This window comes from Protopterus annectens, chromosome 5.part1, assembly GCF_019279795.1.
Source record: "Protopterus annectens isolate FY-2018-M chromosome 5.part1, PAN1.0, whole genome shotgun sequence".
Lineage (NCBI taxonomy): Eukaryota > Metazoa > Chordata > Ceratodontiformes > Protopteridae > Protopterus > Protopterus annectens.
The window spans coordinates 804289206-804308740 of NC_056736.1; positions in this window are offsets into that span (position 1 = coordinate 804289206).

Sequence of the window (19535 nt, forward strand, 5' to 3'; positions counted from 1 at the left end):
TAGTCCATTATTTGTTATGGGCAAGCTTTCCTGTAGGATGGTTGAGTCTTTTGAGGATTTAATCAATGATCCTAGCTTGCATGTCATCTACAAACTTAGCTAGAGCCATTTGGTATTGGCTTTTACTTCTGAGAAGTAGATGATGAACAGAACAGATTGCAGGATCAAACTCTGAGAGGTGCACTGGTGACTGGTCTTTTTGTGGAAGTAGCTTCCCGTATTTTGATCTCCTATATCTTACCTGCGAGTTAATTGACAATCCAGTGGGTGACAGAGGGGTGTATTCCTAGCTTATTAAGCTTTTCTGCTATGCCTGATCATGGTACCCTGTCAAAAGCCTTGCCTAGGTCAAGGTAGGTGTTGTGTGCAGTTTTACCTTCACCCATTACTTTGGTGACTTTTTCAACAAAAATAAACACCAGATTGAGTAAATGTGACTTGCTTTAATGAATCCAAACTAGGATAGGTTAGTGCTTGAAAGCTCCCTATTTCATAACTGATTAACTCCATGATAATTCCTTGCACTGCTTTGCATAGCAGGCTGGTCAAACTTATTGGTCTGTAATTGTCTGGGTTTGTAGAAGGTTTTTCCTTATGTAAGGGAATATTACTTGCTGTTCTCAATTCACTTGGTGCAACACCAATAGGAATGTTGAAAGCATTGCAAGGGGTGTGGCTAAATCATTCTTAAAGCTATTCAATCTGTATCCCAGGGTATTGCCAGGACCCACTGAAGTTGTAGATTTTTGTTTTGATGCCTTCATGACTTGATTTTGTGCTATTGTTGGTGGTGAGTTGGTTTTGTATATTTTATATGAGATAGAAGGAGAAAGGGATAAAGTTTGAGCTCTATTTTTTGGCCAGTAGGCTAGATATAGCTTAATCTTCAGTGTGTGTGACATTATTTACAATCAGCTCTGTGCATTTTGCAGTGTTCTCCTGAGATTACAAACATAACTCAAAAAGGGACTTGTGATTGTCCTAAGCTTGGGTGGCAATTTTCACCTCAGACATGATTTTGGTGGAGTCAGTTAAGTACCCAAGTAGCTTGTTTAATTAGTGATGAGGGCTCTGTTATTTAAACGTGTATTATTCATCATATTGATCACTACTGCAGTAGCCTTAGCTATATGGGTTACCAGCAATTGCTACTTGTCTTCCCCAGTAAACAGGCACAGTTTTCAGCTTGACCACTGAGCAGACTACTGGTCCCACTGTTGGTCCTTCTTCCAGCCCCCAAAAGGAAAAGTTTAAGCAATCAGCTTTTTCCACTACAACAGGCTACCTATTTGCCTCATCTTCAGGTGGGTGACTGCTGTTGTCATTTACCTCAGGTCATTCCTTTATCCTGAAACCCTCTGGTTTAGCAACTACAGCCACTGTGGACTAGGGGTTAGCCACATCCTTGGCAGCTGTTGGGGTCACTCAGTGTACAAGGTAGAGCCACTCTTGTCGGTCCTGAGACAGGGAACAGGGAAGATTTCTCTATTGTGTCAGAATGCTGTGCCCATTCCTGGGAAAGCAGCTGCTGCCATTAGTAACAAAGTTACCATCGTTTTCCTCTGAAAAACAGAAAAACAAGCATGTATGTACTCCTCCTCAATTTTCTTCACACAGGAGTAGTTTACTGGGTATGGTTCAGGGTCTAATTTGTGCTATTGATCCTTCATGTAAAACAGTTTCTTTTAAAAGAAAGAGAGATTTCTCTTTTCCGGAACAGACTCAAGATTCAGAATGTGAACCGGAAGATGCAAGAACAGATTCAGTTTTGTTCCTCAGATTTATGATTCAGACTCGGAGGACAGCTCAGTTTCTGATTCTCCCTGTGGGGTTCCTCTATCTTTCAGACTATTGCTAGAATCTGCCAGTATTTTCACTGGGAAAACACTGAGGTTTCTCAGTCCCTCAGAAAAAAACTATGAGTTGTTACAGAAGGATTTATTTATTTACTTATTGACTGATTGATTGATTGATTGATTGACATTTGATTACCAGGAACCTTCAAATGGGTTTTGGGCTTTCAGTGAAGGCCCAAAAAGAAAAGTTCGAAATTATTACAAAACATTTTAAGAATAATAATTTTACAATCATTAAAAATAAAACAAAATCAGCTGCAGTTTAAATAATTATAACAAATTAGACATAATATAAAAACATTGGTTAATAATTGATCTAAGGTATGAAAATAATTTAATACTTAGAGAAAATTTAGACAGTTTCTAGAGAAATTAAAGGTAAGTTAATCTAATACTAATCAGAATTGCAATATGAAGTGAGGGAAAACAGACAGAGAGAAGTCAGAGAAGAGAATTAAATAGCAGTAAGGAAGTAAGTGAAGAAGGATATAAGGAATGAAAATGTAATTGTTTACGTTTAGGGATACAGTTTATTCTAGTTTTGAACAAGAACACAGACAGATTTTTCAGACTGGTTTTGAAAGATGAGAGGGAGGGTATAGACCTGATGGATACAGATAAGAAGTTCCAGGCCTGAGCAACATTGTATGAGTACAGACAATGCCAAGCAGATTTGCTAGGTTTGTAGACAGACATGAGTTTTTGGTCACTGGATTGCAATTTAGTTGTGTTGGTGAGAAAGTGTTTGGCTCTGTAAGGCATCTCTATTTTTTGACGAGCTTTACTTATGCAACTTTGTATATGCAGGTCAAATGTAAAATTACCATCCACTATCACCCCTAATAGCTTGCTATGAGAAGTGAATTTAACAGTTGTATTATCAAGGGAGAGGACTATAAACTTTGTTTTTTCATGAGAGAGGGTTTTAGGGGAAAAAGTAATAGTTTGTTTTTTTCTTTTGGATTGAGCAAGGGTTGTGAGTTATGAAGCCATATTTCAGTGGCTGTTAAAGCTTTCTGAGTAATTTATTTTTTGGATGTGTACCATGTTGTCAGATATGCAAATGAGAGTGGAATCATCTGTGGATTGCATTAGAGTGGCCTCTTGTATTGAAGCATAGTGAAAATTATTATTATTGGTGAAAATGTTAAAAGAGTAGGGGACCAAAGATAGAGCCTTGTGGTACACCGGTGGTGACTGGGAGGTGGGGAGAGAGTGTGCAGTGCCATTTTACTATCTGGTATGTATTGGAAAGGTAGCTTTTGAACCACAGAAGGGTGTGCTTAAAGAGACCTAGTGAGGACATTTGAAGTACAATTTTGCTGTGACAAATGGTGTCCAAGGCTTTAGACAATTCTAGAAAGAAAGGAAGAAACTAGTTTTCCATTATCTTTAGCTTTATTGACTGCAGCTGTATTTACTGTAAGTTAGAAGGGCAGTGCTAGTAATATTAGAAAGACACAAGCAATGTTGTGTAGAGGACAGGAGTTCTTCCTGCTGGAGATAGTCTAACAATTGTTTTTAAATATATTTTTCAAGTATTTCGGAAAAGGGATAGGATTGCTATAGGTCTAAAGTTATTAATGCCTGTTAAATTCCCTCCTTTGTGCAGACAGATAATGTGTGACTTTTCCAGAGAGAGGGAATATGGGAGTTCTGAACTGACCTATTTATAAGGATTGAGACAGGACAGGCAATGCTATTGGCTGCTATTTTTAGGTACTCACTTGGAATGTCATCAGCTGAAGAAGAGCATGGTTTAATTTTGTTTAAGAGCAGTTTTATATAGGATGTGAGCACAGGTTAGAAGGTGAATGTGAATGTGATGATATGTAGCTATTGGGCAGGTTTGGAATTAGAAGCTGAGGAATCCTTGGCTAAAGATGCTATATTATCTTTAAAAAAAAAGAGTTAAACTGTATTGCAGTTACAAGCAGTGAGTTACCTGGAGGGGGGTTTGGGCTGAATTTCTGGCTGAGGTGTAAGACTTCTTTAATGAATGTCAACATTTTTTTAGGGTTGTGTTTAGTATTATTCTGAAAATTATTATAGTATATTTTTGTCTTCATTTATTTGCTTTTTAGTACAATTGCAAATTATTTGTTTTCAAGATATTGAGATATTTTATATTTTTGTTATTCTTTCCATGATTTGTCTCTAACCTGCATCCGCATTCTACTATTTTTGTATAGCCAAATTGCATTATTTGTTTTCAGTCTCTTCCTTCTAGGAGGTGCAAGGCCATTTATGATATTTGGAAAAGATGCATTGAATTCAAATACAGCATCATCTAAGGGGGGATTTTTAGGATGTTCCACGTAATAGATGATAGTGTAGTAATGAACATTTCTGGTTGGAAAGCTTACATGTTGTTTTATAAATATGCTGTTTAACTGGATACATGAGTTGCCTAGCCATATAGACTGGGAGATGATCACTGAGAGAATCTGACATTGTTCCTGTGATGGAGTATTTGCTAGTGTCTGATATTGTGACCCAGTTTAATAGGGAATTTGATGTCTTGCTATAATGTGTGGGGCTGTTAATTAGTTGTGTGAATCCATAAAAAAATCATGTTTGATGTAGTGGAGTTAGAGTTAACATCCAACCAGATGACATTCACGTTACCTAGTAATATTTTTTTTTCTTGTGGAAATGTTATGGATACCTTATGTAGGATATCTCCCAGTACTGTTGCCAGGAGGGAAATAAATCACAGTAATACATATTTTTATATAATTGTTTATTTTGAAGAAAATAATAAAAAGCTCTGCTGAACTTAATTTTGGTATTGGTTTGCTTTAAGGGAAAAAGTGTTAGGTATTGGAAATTATTAAAGCAATATCACCACATTTCCTCTTTATACAGTCATTTCAGATGATATTATAGCCAGGAGGTATAATTTCAGAGTTGTTTATGCTAGGTTTGAGCCAAGTTTCAATCACAGCTAAAATCAGGCATATGTTGTGCAATCCAGGCATGTAGTTCAGCAGCTTTATTTGTTATACCTCTAACATTTATTGTAGCAAAAGTTAGATCACCAGGGTTGGGGACCGGCTGTTGTTGTGCTACAGAAGTATGTGCGAATGGTCGGACCAGGATTAAGATGTAAATTTCTTTCTGGAATGATTTTAGTATATTGAGGAATTATGCATATTTGTTTTTTAGAGAGGATTCTTGCACTTAATTTTGTTTTGTTTTGAGATGAAATGCAATTAATCAGCCTATATTTGGAATAAACATGAGGGGCAATATTAAATAGGTCTGGTGCAATGTGTGGAGAGTGTAAAGATGAAGTAGGTATAGATGGTTGGGACAGAGTTGGAGAGATGTTGTGATATATTTTTGACTCTTAGTAAGATGAAAGATGGCACAGTAGGAAGAAAAGAATAGAGGATAAGCTGAAAAGTATATTTTGATGATGTCAGGTAGAGGAGAAGTAGCAATGAAGAAGGAAGCAAGAAGTTGCAGGACAGTAGGAGATTAAGCGATGGTGGATTCTGAAAGCTGGAAGAGGATGGGTAAGGAGGGAAGTATTTTCTATAAAATAAGAGAGATACGTTGTCCTGGTATCTTCTCTGAAATGTAAGGAACAAAGGGGTATTAAAGGCTAGAAGAATGTAGTCAAAATAAAAGGAAATGGGGGTTCATTTGGGAAAAGAAAAAGATACAATGTGGAATAGATAGGTACTATTAGGAAGACTATTAAACACTGCCAAACTTCTCAGTAAACTTGCAGGTGTAGGGCCTTGTGGCAGAGCTCCTGCAATATTGGGGTCGGATGCAGTGATCATAGGCTCTGCTGTATAAAGAAAGATAATGACTGAGTGTAAGTGGAGACAACACTGAGGAGATAATTAGCAATACATATCCTGAATCAGTTTCTGATTCACCCTGTGGGGGGGGGTCCATTTTCTCTGAGGTTATTGATAGAATATGCTAGTGTTTTCATTGGGAGGATACAGAGGTTACCCAGCCTCTTAGAAAATACAATGAGTTATTACAGGAGGAATATTTAGAATCTACACACACATTCCTCTTCTTCAGTCTGCTTTAGATGATGTGTGTTACACCCTACAATTTTCCTAATAGTTAGACTGCTGCCCGTAAAAATACAGGTACGACATGCAAAGTTTCTCAATCATTCAAATGTTTATACAATATTCCTAAACCTGATCCAGCATCCATAGCTTTAATCAATCCCACTGTTAATTACAATCCTACTCTTTCTTTTAGAGATGGGAAAACTATTGATAGGTGTAGGAAAAATGTGTATTCTTCTGCAACTCTGATTTTCAGGATTTTGAATTGTCAGGCTCATAGGTTAAAATTTGTTTTGAAAAAATCCCAAGTATGAGGAAAGTTTAATATGCAGTTTCTTCTTGTGAAGAAAAATCTACTTTAAATAACATGGTTTGTTCTGTTGCACATGTCACTACTCATTGCTTGCAGTGTGTGCATGACACTGTTGATTCTTTCAGGGCTAGGGCCAATTGTACTGTTTTGAGGAAGATTGCATGGCTGTATTCTCAGAACTTTCTAGATGATGTCAAAAATGAGATTTTAAATTCATCTTTGGATAGAGATTTAAGGTTTGTCCCTTTTGCTGAAGAGGTGATCAAAAAGTGTGATGAAAGGAGTAAGCCAATCAAGGAAATATGCAATATTTTTCATCCCTTCTTTTCCAAACTCTCCAAAGGGATTTTCTATATTCTCATCCAGTTTTGGCAAAAACAGAATAAACAGTCTCAACAAATATCAGGTAAACAGACGTTTACAAAGAAATGGCAAGAGTGGTTCCAAAAAGAATTCTCAAATCTTCCAAAACCAAGGACAGTTCAAAATGTTTGAAAGACTGTTCAAAAGATCTTGTGACTCCCTTACATCTTGGTCCCTATTTTTCTTGAAGAAAGTCTTGAGTCTCAATTTTTCTTTTTAGAAATCTATTATTACAGACAAATGGGTTTTGAAAATCATTCATCAAGCTTGCAGATACAAGTGTAATTAAATTCCATATTTCTAGGTGGTAATTCCTCATCCTCCAGATCAGACTCTTTGTTTTCACTTGTACTTCATCACATGCTGTCCCAAGGATGATAGAACCAGCTTCTATTTCCCAACTGAGGAAGGATTTTTATTCAAGGATGTTACTCATACAAAATAAAGAAAATGCTTTTTGACCAGTTCTGGATCTTTTGTTTTTCATAAATGGGGAATGTGAAGCAAAGCCCCCACATTGAAGGGTTTTAAATTTTGTCTGGCCTTAGGTTCGCCAAGCATTTTTGCACCTAGGAAAAAATTCACTGCAATGACTGTTCGAGGGAGTTAGATTTCTCTGGTTATCTTTCAGTGAACAGTCATTCGCTGAAAGGGGTTTTGCAGATGTAATATAGACCCATCTAGCTCCAGTTGTAGCTCATTACAGGCTACAGTGTATCTGCATTTTTCCATATTTAGATGACTTGCTTATCTTTTCAGAGTCATTTTCAGGCCGTCACAAATCACTTTCTTAGGTGAGAGATCTCTTACACAAGCTGGAATTCTATGAAAACATTCAAAAGACTTTCTTGCCTCCTTCAGAAAGGATTGTGTTCTTAGGATGTCAACTGGACATCTCAGTTCAAAGATCTTTCCCTCAACAGGTAAAACAGGTATTCATTTGTATCTGTTTCTAAGGTCTTCCACTCAAACTTCAGTCTCTGCAAGGGATTACCTCAGGATTTTTGGTCTGGTGGTGGCATGATTACACATGAGAAAGACAGAGTGCTATCTGAAATCTCTTTAGTCCCAGCATCAACACATCTCATCATTTCAAATCTCAGTGCCTGGGTTTGTCAAAAAGAGAAATCTTTTGGTGGAGTCACCAGATATCCTGAAATCCATGTCTCTCCCTCTCCACTTCTCCCTCCTTACTCCAAAGCAATCAATTACCCGAGACTTTTTGGATTTGTTTGGGGAGCAGTTTCAGGACAGATAAAAGTGCAGTGGGTGGGACTAACTAAGTACAGATGCAAGCACATAAATATCAAGAAGATGCCTGTCCTGATAAAGTAACTCAACTCTCTGAACCATCATTGGTCCACCGGACCTCTTCAGGTGGTTATAGACAATACAATAGTCATGTGATACATCAACAAGAAAGGGAGAACCAGGACATACCCCACTTTGCATACTAGTCATGTTGGCTTGGGTTATAGCTTCTCAGCACAATTTCACTCTACAGGCATCCTACATTCTGTTAGAGCAGAATTGTGTGGCTGATAAGCTGAGCAGGACTAGAGCAGACACTCATAATTGGAAATTAGATCAGGGGTCTTCCTAGATTTGATCCATCTCTGCGATTCTTAGAGTATACCTCTTTGCTCCTTCTCTGAGCAATCAACTCACACGATTCTGTTCTAGGACTCCATGCAGGAAGGCATGCAAGACAAATGTCTTTACTTTTTCTTGGACAGGAATGTTCTTGTATACTTTTCCACCCTTTCCACTAATGTCCAGGATACATCTGAAGATTCAGAAGAAATCTCCCAGATCATTTTGGAGACTCCCTTCTGGGCTAGACAACAGTGGTTCTCTCCTTTTTTGGAAAAAAACAGGGGCAATTAACACAAGCTTCCTCAAAGACTGGATCTATTCACACAAGAACAGGGGTGTTTTATACATTCTGACATCAATCATCTTCAATTGATTGCCTGAATGATACGTTTTTTTTTCCTTTTAGGTACATATTTACTGAGGACATGCAGTGGGAACTAAAGGATGCAAGAAATCTTGCTACTAGGAACTCATACATTAGCAAATTGATAAGGTTTTCTAGTTGGTGCCACTAACATTGCCAGCACCCTTTCAGTTCTTGTCATTCTCTGGTTTTGCAATATCTGAGTGAGTTACGATCCTATAACCTTTCTTCTTTGTCTGTCAGTGTTCATTTTTTCACCATTTCAGAATGTCTATGCATGGATTCTCCTTTTTCAATGCAGTCTCATGACAAAATGTTTTTGAAAGGGGTTTTACATAAGAGGCCTCCAAGATAGCTGGTGGCTCCTCCTTATGGATCTTAATTTTCTGTTAGAGAAGCTAATACTCATTCCATTCGATCTGACTAATCTAGCTGACTTGAGGTTCCTAACATGGAAATCAGTTTTACTGATTGCTCTGACCTCTGCAAGAAAGGTATCTGAGTTGCAAGCTCTTATGGTGAGTCAACTCTACTTAATTTTCCAGAGAGATAATGTTTCTTTGTTAACTAATCCTTTTATGTCTAAAATGGTATGCGAGTTTACTTTAAGCCAAACTATCCCTCTCCCTGTTTTCTTTTTTGAACCTAAAAATGAGGAAGAAAGGATACTTCATACCTTGGATGCCTACAGACATCTCAGGAATTACCTTGACAGAACTAAATCTTTTAGATCTTTGGATCAATTGTTCATTACTTGTGAAGGTAAAAAGAAGAGGCAAGCTGCTTCAAAATATTTCAAATGTTTGTCTCAAGCTATTACCTGTTTTTATACCTGCCATAACAAAACTATTCCAGGCAGGATCAAGACCCACTCAACTAGGGCCTTGTCTTCATCTAGGGCTGTTTGCAAAGGTCTGGATTCTAAAAGTATTCTAGTAGCTGGTACTTGGCTCTCTGCACACACTTTTACAAAACATTTTTAACTTGATTCTTTGAGTCCAGATCAAGTTTTTCTAGTATCGTTCTCAAGGGGCTCCGGTATTCCTCACTTTCCACCTCCCAAATGTGGTTAGCTAAGGTAATCTACCCACATAGCTAAGGTTACTGCCACAGTGATCAATATGATGAACATGGTACAGTTATGGAAGTTTTACTTAGCATAACAGTAGAAGTTTGAATGATTACTGCTGCAGTAGTTGCTTCCTCTCCTTTCCCCTTGATTTTTGGTGTGTTCGTTTATGCCAAGGGGTAGACATTTATTTTTTTTTGTTTGTTTTTCCTAGCACTGTCCTTTCAAGCCTAAGCCTCCATCACTCTGCTGGCAGGAAAGCCCTTAAGGGCTTTGTTCCCAAGCTTGTATTTTTAGTCAGATCAGCTTGAGCTGCCTGACAGATTCCCTGAAGATCTGGAAGCTGACCTGCTGTTGTATCCTTGTCAGGATACCTCCCATATAGCTAAAGCTACTGCAGCAGTGATCATTTGAACATATACTGTTATGAAATGTTTAAACTGTACTTTCCAGAACTGCATTTGTAAACTCACACACGGAAATCTGAATCTCAACTTTTTAATTCAAGGACATAAAGTACAACCATGTTTAGAATGCAAGGATAATTACAAGTATCAGTAAAAAATAAAGGTATCGGAGCGAAGCACAGCTGATGTAGTCCAAACACATCCAAGGACAACAGTTCAATCCAGTATAAATCTTTTATTTTAACAATCAGACAAATCCGGTAAGTGATTTCACCCCACAGGGCTTCATCAGACCATAAAACACTACTAGTAAAAACTCATTATATACAAAAAAAAGGCGCCAAAATCAAAACTCAAAAACATTCTTAAAGTGACAACCCCTTAATCACATAAAAACCACACTTCTCAAAATTCATTAATACCCTATAATATAAATTCATCTGTTCTACTCTCTTTAAACATATAAAACTATATAACTTTATCTATGCTTCATACAAATGATATATTCTCCATATAAACTTCAATAAAAAATATATAAAAATAAATACAAAATTATAAGAAATATATAAACATATATTGCATATTAACATATGTCATAAAAATTCATATACTTCATACTTCTATTATATATATGTGGAAGATATATTCAAAACCAGAATGATATTAGATAGCTAATACATAATTGAAGTTATCTAAGCCCTCTAGATTTTAGAAAAGGTTTCAGGGGTACCTTATCATTGAGACCTGGATGAAAGTCTGCCCTGACCCTAATTATCTATTAAGCTTAAATTGATTGATTTTCATCATAAGGTATTCTTTTACAGACGTTTTGTGGATGATCTTTTTTTCATCTGGACAGGGACCACTGGTGAACTTATTATGTTTTTTAATAAAGTGAATGGCCTTTCTAGTGTTTTGAAGTTCATGTATGAGTTTTCAGATGTGTGGATCTCATTTTTTGATGTGTATGTAGAGAGAATGGCTAATGGGATGCTGAACACTGGAGTGTTCAGGAAATCATGCCATTGAAATGCTCTATTGCATAGATATAGCATGCACCCAGGATATGTATTTAGGAATGTGGTCAGAGGTCAAGCCATGAGGACTTTTCATTACAATCCCTCCCAGGAAGGCTTTAATGCTGAGTTAGAGGAATTATGTGAGAGATTTAAGTCTGGGGCATACTAGAATAAGAAGATTGAGATGGGAATTGCTGGGATATCTATTTTAAGGAGAGATGTGGCTACCCCCTATTTTTCAGATTCTAAGGAAATGGTCATTGACCAGGTAGAATTGGAGCACCCAGTAGTTACAGTGGAGCATAGTAGTGTCAGGATCCCTCTCTTCTATACTAAGGATGTGGGCGATGTTAAAGATGTCATCAGATCACATTGGGAGTTGCTGACCATGGACCCTGCGGTTAGGGAGGTAGTAGGGGATACACCATGTTTTGTGTATAAGAATAGACCTAACCTGAATAAGTTGTTGTGCTATCCTAAGAATGGTAGGAAGGAGAATGTTCATAGTGTTTTTAGCCCATTTCCTTGTACTCATAATTTTTGCCACTTAATAAATTTCAGTGGTAATTTTGTGCACCCCTTGAATGGCATGAGTTATGACTCTCATGTCTCTGCCAACTGTCTGTCTGAACATGTGATTTATCTTTTGATGTGTGTAGCATGTGATGCATTTTATGTGTGCAAGACAGACAGGAAACATAGAGATAGGATACGTGAGCACATGTATAAAATTAAGGTTAATTCCACAGTTAATGCACTATCTAAGCATGTGTTAGACAGAGATGATATACACATGTTCACATTCAGAGTTATTGCAGTGTTATCCACAAGCTTCATTGGTGGTGACACTAGGAATCGTACTGAGACGCAAAAGGCTAAATGTATAATTAGGTTCAGGGCAGACTTTCATCCAGGTCTCAATGATAAGGTACCCATGAAACCTTTTCTAAAATCTAGAGGGCTTAGATAACATCAGTTATGCATTAGCTATCTAATATCATTCTGGTTTTGAATATATCTTCCACATATATATAAAATAGAAGTATGAAGTATATGAATTTTTATGACATATGTAAATATGCGATATATGTTTATATATTTCTTATAATTTTGTATTTATTTTTATATATTTTTTATTGAAGTTTATATGGAGAATATATAGTTTGTATGAAGCATAGATATAGTTATATAGTTTTATATGTTTTAAGAGAGTAGAACACATGAATGTATATTATAGGGCATTAGTGTATTTTGAGAAGTGTGTTTTTTACATGATTACGGGGTTGTCACTTTAAGAATGTTTTTGAGTTTAAATGTTGGCACCTTTTGTTGTATATAATGAGTTTTTACTAGCAATGTTTTATGGTCTGATGAAGCCCTGTTGGGTGAAAGCACTTACTGGATTTGTCTGATTGTTAAAATAAAAGATTTATACTGGATTGAACTGTTGTCCTTGGATGTGTTTGAACTACATCAGCTGTGCTTCGCTCCGATACCTGTATTTTTTACTGATTTTTACTGTTGGATTGTGTGGGGTGTACAGAGCATTTACTCCTGTGAGTTTCTACTCATTGGTTTGGTGTAATTACAAGTATCATCCAGAACTTACACATAAAAGTAAAAAAAAAAATTGTAATTTTCCTTAAATATGGTATGCACCAGCAACACGCATTGAATAAAATTACACATTTCAAACTTTAGATAAACTTTAGCACTGCAGCAATATACTAGCTAACAAATCCAGAGAAGCAGCACCCACACCGTTAACATATCATTTTCTTTAATGAGCTGGTTAGTGGGCAAGCATCAGAGGGAATAATGGAGGTTAAACTTTTTATGGATGGTAGGAAGCTGGGTACACTTTCAAGCAATTAGTTTTAGGGCTACTATTCTGCAATATTTACATATGCACTATGTCTGTCAGACATATAATGATGCTTGATAACTACTCCTAGATAATTTTCTTAGTGTTAAATGGCGTAGCTCCTCTGCAAAGTGACTTTTAGCAACAAAATTATCAGATATTGTCTAAGTGATGTGAGCTGAATTCTGGTTGCAGCAGATGCAAAGAGATGTATTGTTGGATTGTTAATAGTAATAAAAGATGCACTGTTTGTGATTTGCTTCCAATCAGGAGTAACCAAAAAAATGGATTTGAAGGTTTAAATAGCCGTGTGTTGCTCTTAGGTTAGCAGATCATTAGAGCTTTGTGCACAGGAACTTCTTGAGGAATATCCACAGTTGTCATGATGCCAAATCTGCAAAACTGGAACATGGCCAATATGTCTAGCCAGGAGCTGAAAATAAACAAGCAGGGAGAAATGATAAAGACACCTGTGTAAGCGAGTGTGTGTGTGTGTGTGTGTGTGTGTGTGTGTGTGTGTGTGTGTGTGTGTGTGTGTGTGTGTGTGTGTGTGTGTGTGTGAGGGAAGAGTGTATGAAGAGATGTATCAAGGACAAAGTAGCCATCTACAGAAACAGCACACTTTTCTGAAACCTTCTCCATCACACTCTTGATTAATTGATTACATTTTTTCCTCCTTGTCCATTTGGAAATGTTAAGATAGTTAGTTATATTTGTTAACCAAGGCAGAGTACAGATCAATGTATACCTTTTTGAGAATGACCCTGTAAGCATTATCTGGTTAAGTAAGCCTTAAAATGAAACCTCATCATAGAGACATTGTCCAGACCTAGTCTTTCAATATCACTTAGTACTGGAGACCACCTTCAGTTAAACTGGAATTTAAACAATAGACTGAAGAGCATTAAGAGCAGGGGTACATACAATTCATCATATTCATACAGATGAGAGAAAGACAAGGGACTAGAGACAGAATGGGTTCTTAGAGAAAAGCCAGGAAAAATGTTTTCTGTTTAATGACTGTAGTGGGCAAAATGGAACAATTGCTAAACTCTGATGCACAGATGTATGAGGAAAATGAGCATTTTAAGGGTGGGGCTGTAAAACCTTAGATTGGAACAGGAATATTCTTCTATATAATCAGAATATTTTATGTCAAAATGGGTTAAAATGGTTTGAGAAGTGCATGTTCTGTAATGAGGCACAGTTAGTAGGATTTATCTTTGATCTATTAATCACTTTTTTTTTATTTTGAGGACTATATTAATTATAGTGTATGTCATTCAACATTATGTTAATACAACAGGAAAACAGTGTCCTGTAAAGGGAACAGTTAGCTCAGCAGTGAATGTACAGGACTTGTGTGATTTCATCCACTTTGACTAGCATAAACTGAGCAAGGAAAATAATTTATTTCTATTTCCTTTATCCATTAGTTAACTAGGTAAGGAAAAGCATTTATTTCTATTTCCTTTATCCATTAGTTAACTAGGTTGGTCCATTGGACACAACTCCCCTTTTCAGCACACTTTCCTATTATTTACTTTGCACATAGTCCCACACCAGGCAAATGGAGGTGAAAGAAATGAAACCCTGCACCCTTGACTAACAGATCAAAGCCATAATCCACTGAGCTACTCTCAAACAATTTATACATAATTCTGAAGTTTGAAGATGGTTTGCAACATTTTCAGTGTGACAAACAGCATACATGAATAACAAACTGGTTGAAAATATTACTCAGATGTATGATTTTTGCTTAAACATCTGGAGTGGATAATGCAAAAAAATGCAATCACTGATATGCTATAATATGTAAAACGTGTATGCCAGAGTAAATGTATTTAAGCAAAAACATGCATTCATGAATATTTTTGGATGTCTGTATACATGCAGGTATGGACTAATATCACAGAATAGCTATTATTAATAAGCAGGTGTTTGATACATATAAAACAACCCATGTTATACAATCATTATTTTCTAACAACCCATGTTATACAATCATTATTTTCTAACAACCCATGTTATACAATCATTATTTTCTATACAGTAAGTACTATGCGTTACAGAAAACTGCACAATGCCATGAACACACATCTGTTACCAATCAGTCTTATTAGAGTAGTAGGCAGAGTTGAATCTATTTAGCATATCATTAAAGAAGGCACCAGATCTCATAGCATTGCTCCAGGGAACAAAATATTGGAACTGTGGGCCTCAACTTTTGATATATATATTTCTTGACATCTGTTGGTGAGTCTTGGAAACTTTATGTAGTCATGCATATTGTTAGGAGTCCCATAGGACCTCTGCAAAGCATCATTTGCATAATTTTTTCTTCAGATTTTGCAATACTTTTAGTGAAGCTGTCAGAAATCAAATAATTATAGAGTAGTTTTATGAGATGTTAGGCCTTTACCAGCATATTTAACTGTGATAAATTAGGTGATGAGTCTGAGAATCTGAACCTAACAGCAACATAATACAGCATTTAATGCAAACAATGCTTGCTTTCATTGTCAAAGGTATACTGTCCTTACCCCAGCTGCATGCACAAAACAATTGCCATGGTCATGAAAAGTTATGTGAATGGAAGATACATAACTCTAATAAACTTGAATGTCAGTAGATTTTCTTGCATATTCTGTTAACTCTGTAACTGTTTCACTGTTTCTATATCACCATAAAGATTGTAGGTACAGATCTGCAAGTCGTATAATTGTGTCTAACACCTCTAGTAGATTTTGTTTTAGTTTCACAAACAAACACACGCACACACACACACACACACACACACACACACACACACACACACACACACACACACACACACACACACACACACACACACACACACATATTGTTAGGAGTCCCACGCATACAGATAAAAAGAAGAATCATCAGTATGTAAACAAAATAGTGGCAAAAATATAGGTAAAATAGAAACAAAAATGTAAACCTTTAGATCACAACTCATAAGAATAAGTGTCTTATTATACAAGGTGTTACTGTCTGCTAATAAATGCCTACAATGATAACTATTTTACTTATTAAAGAAAACAGGTTATATAGAAAAGAAGAAAAAAATACATATATATATATATATATATATATATATATATATATATATATATACACATATATATAAACCAAAGGATAAAAAGTCACACAGTCACACCATTCAGGAAAAATTGCAAGAAAAACAAAGGCAAGCTAGTGTTTTCACTGTGTAATACGTTAAGATTCTGGTAATAGAGGCCCATGGAATATATGCAAATTACCACTTAAGGGCACCACGTGTTTCAGCTGCATGGCTTCTGAATGTCCATGACTTTTTAACTTTTTAAGTCTTTATGGTTGCATTCAAGCCAAAACAGCCAAACCCCACAAGCTGTGAACATTCATGTTTTGGCCTTTTTATTGACCTTGTCAATACAGTGTAAGTGGATAGTTTGACTACACTTAAGAAACACGGGGTCTTTAAATCAAGCTGATGCCCATAATCATTAAGGTGCCTGCAAAATATCCCAACTAACATCAAAACTAAAGGGTAAAAAGTTGTGCAGATAAACCAGCTTGTTTTTTCTTGCAGCTTTTACAGACTCTGTCTGCTACAGGAGTTTAAAGGTATCACATATATACATATGTATATATATATATATATATATATATATATATATATATATATATATATATATATATATATATATATGGATCTCGTACTATTGAACAAACGTTCAATAGTCCGAATCCACATCTACTGAACACACTTTATCAAAAGTGCTTGTAACTGAAAAATCGCTTTCGCTAAAGTCCCTAACATAAAAAAAAAAAAAAAAATAGAAATAAAAGACAAAAAACACAACTAACATTTACGCAGGGGGGCAAGCAACCCTGCATCCCCCACACCCCCTACTTTTATAGTCTCACTCTGAGATCACACTACAGTAGGGAAAAGGGAATATTCCCTTATCCCCACTGTACTACGATCTTAGCAACAGCCATTCCCAACTGATTTTCCCTGTTTTTATCATACTTTTGCGAAAGTGCTTTTTCAGTGAAAAGCACTTTCGCGAATGTATGATCGGCAGTTTCACTTTCAGTGAAATTGCTGTTCATGCATAAGTATGGATCCTACATATATATACCTATATATATATATATATATATATATATATATATATATATATCAAGAAAAAAGGGAAAACTAGTTTACAGGAACAATACTGGCATACAACTTACAACTTGAAAATAGACTCGTCATAAATACTAATGTAAAATCCATGTTAATGATCACTTTACATTCTTACTAAAAGCAAGAGAACAAAATTCAAGCTGGTATTTCTTGTTTAACCCATGGTTTATTAAGTAAAAACAAAAGATTAGTGCATTTGCCCTTGCCAGAGCTTTGTCAGATCTAAGTCATACATATAAGCAAAAAGTAATATATACTTTTCTATTTATCCTATAAAACACCATGTAAATTGCAATGAAGGCAATAATCCAAGAGCACATAAACAGATCACATTCAATGATTGGAACAGTGTTACATACATTGATTGCATTTTTATGATGATTGAATAGGTTTGTTCCTTATTTAAGTAAATACAAAGTCATTATCAGTGTGCTAGGTATGGTGTCAAATAAGAATATAAACACCAAGTCCTACATTTTTGTTATATTCCTATTGTAAATAATAAAACAGATTGAAATGGGATTCGCTTCTATGTGAAATACTGTGATGCCAAAGGGGAGGAGCATGATGGCTATCTGAACTCAAAAAATAATTTTGCTGTTAAGGGGAGAGGTGTAATTAGGACTTAACAACTGTGTGTGACTCTAGAAAGTAGAAACCAATACACACCTGTAGCAATAGTAGCATTTGTTACTAGTATTATGTGCATATTTGATTTTACTGACTTTGAAAATATATCCACCAGAGTCCAGTCTGCTGAAAAGTGTTTCCTTTTTTTCTATTGTATGTGAATTTAGATATAGGCACACCTTTGTTTTCTTGACAGATCTATCAGTTTGCACAGGTGTGTCAGTATGTCATTATACAATTCTGCTTTAGTGTGGACACACCCAAAAAAATTATCGGTATATTTTGTGCACATGTAGATGTACAATGAGCATTTACTCTTGGTTAGACAGATTTTATTTTACTGACTGAAAAAAAATCCATCTCATTCCAATTCAGTGATGAAGGTGGTTAAATTTTTTTACTGGTGTGACATCAAATATATAGCTTCCTATGATCTGATTGATATGTGTTACATCAATCTGCATTTAATCAAGCTAAGAATCAAAGTGCAAAGTTGCTGAGTTTCTGCAACAATTAAAAGCAGATCATCATAGTACCAAGGGAACACTGTAAAGTGTAAGCAGGAAATGAACATTGCTATTAGCCTTTCCCATTGGCCAGAGTAACTAAGCACATAGCCCTTACTGTTGGCAAGAATAGTAAGCAGAGAAAAACTATAATTAAATGAATATTGCAAAAAGAAAAAAATGAAAGAAAAATAAGGGAAAATAAATAAAGAAAATGAATAATTATACAATGACTGGCCATTAATATTCTAAAATGAGCATGCTTATTGGCCAGCCCAACCGGCATGCCCATTGTAAATCCGAGAATATTCCAAACAGAAAAAGTCCAGTCGCCCGGACTTTTTTTCCATTGGTATATTCTGTAAGTTTTATTTTATTTTTTTAAACAAAAATAAAAAAAATATCTGTAGTCCAGACTCTGGACATATGAGAGTGGTAGCACAGAGAAAATACTGGGAAAACCAAGTACATTATTTAAAACTAAAGACACATACCTGATTTTCTTTGTATTTCCTCCATTCTGTCTCTCTCCTACCCCTAAACTGTTCAAAACTTTTTTTTTAATAAAAAAAAAAAAAAAAGAAAACAAAAATGGAGGAACAGAGACCTTCTTTTCTCATTTGCTTCATTTGCAAAGCACTGATGTACTGGGTATGCATGGGAATGCAAGTCCCATACACATGCGTAATACATCAAAAAAGGTACCAAGATATTACCAGGTGTGGAATGACAGTGCGACCCTGTTATACAAAGACATTATTTTAAAAAAGTAAGTATTTTTTTCTTAAATAATCCCACAGATTCAGCAAGCAGCCATGCAGGAATAAGTTATTTCTGCATGGCAGGGACTGTTCCTGTTCAGCATGGCAGCACGCCATGCATATGTGTGAAGGGGCGCTGCCATGTTCTAAAATGGACATGGTTCCATGTATGAGCACAGGGGGTGTGTCTGATAGCAGAGCTCTCAGAATACACATGTCCCCTGCACTCCAGAATTGCCTTTCGGCAATTTAAAATGAGCAAGAACGCTTGTAACACCCCCAGTCCGTCAGGGTAAGAAATATGGTCAAAACCATAAGGGACAATCGTCCCTACCAAGCCAAAAGTTGATAGAATAACAGATGAAGCATAAGCACATAGTGCACACCTCCCAACCTGTCAGAATAAGGAATTTGGACTAAGCCAAAAGGGACAATCATCCCACAAAGCAGAAAGTTGATAGAATAACTGGTTCAACATTAGCAGGGATATTCTGAAGGGTATAAATAAAAAAGCACAATAAATAATTTTTTTTTAAACATGCAATA